Source organism: Episyrphus balteatus, chromosome 1 (genome assembly GCF_945859705.1).
Source record: "Episyrphus balteatus chromosome 1, idEpiBalt1.1, whole genome shotgun sequence".
NCBI lineage: Eukaryota > Metazoa > Arthropoda > Insecta > Diptera > Syrphidae > Episyrphus > Episyrphus balteatus.
The window spans coordinates 86,515,612-86,520,369 of record NC_079134.1 but is presented as its reverse complement, the minus strand read 5'-3'; positions in this window follow the sequence as shown (position 1 = coordinate 86,520,369).

Below are 4,758 nucleotides of genomic sequence, written 5' to 3'. Positions count from 1 at the left end.
CACCTTGATGGTTGGGCCAACAATTCAAGGCGAGTTATTTTCGACGTTGTTCCGTTTTCGTACACACAAATATGCCATTACGGCTGATATTACGAAAATGTACCGGCAAGTTCTTGTTGCTGAAGAGCATAGAAATACCAGCTCATAGTGTGGAGGCAGCATCCGTCCCAGCCATTGCAAGTCTTTCGATTAAACACTGTAACGTATGGAACGTCTCCGGCGCCATTTTTAGCGATACGGTGTAGATGTTGGGCGATGCCAATGAGTCTTCTTTCCCTACAGGGTCAGATGTAATTCGAAGAGATTTTAACGTTGATGATCATCCAACTGGTGCTGATAATCTCGAAACCCTTAAAAAATGAAATTTGAGATTCAATAAATCCTCACAAAAGGAGGGTTAGGTTAGGTTAGGTTAACGTGGTTATCAGCATGAGAGCTGATACCACAATGAATCTATGAGATTTTTTCTTTTTATTCGTTGAACCACTTAGAGCTTCTAATAAAGCGAGCGAGACTACCTATGTCTATATTTGCTAGCTCACTAGGATTGTTATAGGAGAATTCTCCCAAATGGAGTCTACGTCTTTGAGAGAACGCAGGACATTCACAGAGAAGGTGTGGAATCGATTCCACCTCCTCCTCATCCATTCAGCTTTTGCAGAAATCATTGAAATAGATTCCGAGGCATGTTGCGTGCTTGCCTATTATGCAGATCCAGTATTGGTCAGATCTGTTTAGTCGCTACATGTGGTGATATTATTCCACCTAAGCTAAGGTTTGTTTTATTTGTAGCATCTTGTTTGAGCATTAGTTTACACGTAGCGATGGGAATACCTATGTTGACCTTATTTGGTAATAACGGTATCAGTGTTCCACTTTTGGCAAGTTCATCAGCTCTGCAATTTCCTGAAATGTCTCTATGACCCGGCACCCAGCAAAGGTGAATATTAAACTGCTGTGCCATTTCCATCAGAGATAATCGACAGTTAAAGGCAGTTATTGAATTGACAGAGAAAGAATCAAGAGATTTAATGGCTGCCTGGCTATCCGAGAAGATACGAATATCTTTTTTTGATACCACCTTTAATTTAAGCCAAGACATGACTTCTTTTATTGCCAAAAGATCCGCCTGGAACACGCTACAGTAATTAGGAAGACGAAAGGAGAGACAATTTAGTATTTCTGAGTATAAACCTCCTAGGGCTGCCATATAAAATTTTATTAATGTCGGGACAACAGGCCTTAAAAGTCGGGACAAATAAAAAATACATGAAATCGAAAATTTATAAAAATAAAAAGAAGAAAAAAAGTAATAGAGCATGTGTTATTCCAAACTTTTGACTTATTGCTTACATTTTATGCAAAAGTATGAATTTTATTGGTAAAAATTCCATTTTTTGAAAACTGGACTTAAAGAAAAATAACAAAGTCTTCCTCCTTAAAAATAAAAACTATCAAGTGATTGATCTTTTAATAAATGTAGGTACCAAGCATCAATTTCCATTAAATTTAACGTTCCCTTTTGAAAGAAGGAGTTTAAAAAATTTTATGCGATTTGACAGTTTTTTTTTTAATTTTTAATGTGGACTTTAAAAATAATTGAGAATGAATATATTGAAGCTAAAAGCTTTTTATGTTTAAAATTTTAATACACAACAGAAAGTCAAAGATATAATTTACCAATCATTTTACTTTTCACACATGTTCCTAGTTAGGAAATGTCAAATGTTATTCATTTATTTTCATAAGTATATCAGTGACTGATTTTCTTCCCCTAAGTCTTCGAACGAAAACAAATTGTCGGGACAAAATCGGGACATTTTGTAAATCGGGACAGATATCGGGACAGGGTCCAAATGTCGGGACTGTCCCGCCGAAATCGGGAGGTCTGGCAGCCCTAACACCTCCACCAACTCAATCTTCAGTTTTTAATCCGTTCGAAACATCTTCCAGGAATCCCTTATCCTCCCAGACTGATCTAGAGGGGATGGTTACCTGAAAGCTTCTATCAAATTACAGTTGTGGGATGGCGTAGTCTATTTTACTTGGGATTGATCCGAAAGAGTTAAAATGATAGATTGACGAATGTTATAATTGATCCATTGTGAAGAGGCTTTGAGACGAATAGCTGTACTTGCAGCCATTTGTTTGCTTTATATGTCGAGGGGTGTTAGATGGAACAGCGAGTCCAGTGCTTTGGATGGAGTTGTGCGAAGTGCTCCTCCTATGCACAGACAGGCTGAACGTTGGACTTTGCTTAGTTTAACAGAATTAGCATTAATTTCTAGAGCAGTCCACCATACTTACACACCGTATGTTAGAATCGGTCTGATTACTGTTGTGTAGAGCCAATGAGTAATTCGAGGTTGAAGCCCCCATTTGTTTCCCATGGCTTTTTTGCAAGGCCACTTTGGCCTTTTTAACTCTTTCTTGAATGTTAGGTTTCCAGCTTAACTTTTTATCTAAGATCAGACCTAGACCTAGATAATGGAAGGGGGTTCTATATGAGGAATTTTGTATTTCCTGGAGAAGAGGATAAGATCTGTTTTGTGGGGATTTACATCTAGTCCACATCGATCGGTCCATCTTGTTAGCTTATTTAAGGCATGTTGTAAGGGATCTTTAAGGGTACTGGGGTGCTTTCCTGATACGGTAATAGCAACATCATCCGCATATGCAATCACTCTCCGCCTCTAAATGTCTCAACATCTCATTTACTACCAAGTTCCATAAGAGGAGTGAAAGGATACCGCCTTGCGGCGTCCCTCTACTGACAGATCTTCTTGCAGAGGAGTCGCCCAGCTTTGAATTGATCATTCTGCTAGTTAGCATTTGTTTGATCAATTCTCCAAGCGACTCTTACACCTTAATAGATGACAGTGGCAGACGCGATTGCAGATGTGTTGACATTGTTAAAAGCACCTTGTATATCGGGGAAGGCAACCATAGTATACTCTTTATGATGGAGGGAGTATTCGATGGTTCTCACCAGTGTATGGAGAGCTGTTTCCACCGATTTCCCTTTGCAGTAAGCATGCTGTGCCATAGACAGAAGTCTAGTATCAATGTTTGTTCTTAAGTTCGTTCACAGGTTTTGAGGAGGAATGATGACAGACTGATAGGTCTGAGATCTTTCGGTTCTACATGGGAACATTTTCCTGCTTTGGTTAGCAGGGTTATTCAAGGTTCCGTAACAAAAGAAAAAAATGAGAAAAATTAAGATTTGTGGTCACGGCACATGAAAAACCGTCATATAAATGCAACTTTGTAGAGCGTTCAATTTTATACAATAAAATGATTAAATATAGCCTTTTTGATGAACCATTAAAAAGTTATAAAATTCCAAACTCAAAAACACAATATTTCCCATGTAAATCATATGGGTAATAGAAATTTGCGATGCGGCGGTAATTAATGTTAATATTAAGGGCTGAAACTTTTACAGTATTTTTTTTCGGCTTTTCCAACAATATTTTCGGAAATGCTTTGCTTTGCGGAGAGTGATTGCATAAAAAAAAATTTTTTTTTTGAATCAGTCTAATATAGCGTGTTTCTTTATTGTTATTCCAAAAACGTGGAACACGCCTATTTCGTTTCTTTATTCCTCGGAATATTCCGGATACACTTTTTTGTTTTTTCTTTATACATTCCGGAATATTTGGAATGCATTTTTTTTATTCCAACTCAGACCTGGAATTTATGGAATATTCTTTCACACATACGCAGTACGCAGTTGTGTGTAGGTTGTAGTGAAAAGCTGTCAGTTTTTCAACAAAAACAAAATTAAAATGCACTCTGAAGCAATTCCTGGACATAAATAAATACAAATTGTCAGAAAATATAATTTATTAATAAAAAAGTTTTTATTTAATTGTTTTTTTTTTCAACATCTTATTCATGAAAATAGAAGTAGAAGAAATAATAAAAGATGATTTTATATGTGTTTGTGTTTTAACTAAAAAATGTGGTTTATTTTTGCGTTCTGGATATTCTGGATATACTTTTTTGTCTCGCCGGTCTATTCTATTCCTTTTCCGGAAAAAATAAAGAAACACACTCATAGATTTTATGATATTTGGGAAAACCTGCACCAGGTAAAATCTCTAAAAAATGTGTTTTTTTGCTTTAGTCAAAAATGGGTACGAATCAAAAATTTATTTTTGTAGTTTATGTTATTCTTCTTAAGACCTAGTAACAACAATTATTTTAAAAGTTCTTCTTGATTTTGTGTGCTTGATAGAGCCCATTTTTTTGTGGGTTTTATTTACCTATATTAATTGATGGAGGTTCTCCAATATGATTTACCAGATATAATCCAGGATATTTCACTGATTCAATTAGCTACTTTAATTACGAATAAGATGACGCCCACTAAGGGCTGATGAAGATTACGGTTATCATTGGATGGGAAGAAATGGACCTGTTCAATGATTTGCATGTTCTCCAAACTGCAAAATATTGGCTTTTTTATGAATAGAAGTGAAAAGCGTCACTTATTTGCATCAACAGCACTTCTTGTGGAACAAGAAGAATGTATTCTCTGAACCATCATTAAAAAAGGGACAATATATTGAATAAATTAATATTCCCGATAAAATCCAAAAAACGAGCACAAACGATTAAGCACATAAAATCAAGGGGCACACTTTAAATAATTGTTGTAAACAGAATATATTTAAACTACAAAAGTAAATTTTTAATTCGTACCCATTTTTGACTAAAGCAAAAAAACGCATTTTTTACAGATTTTACCTGGTG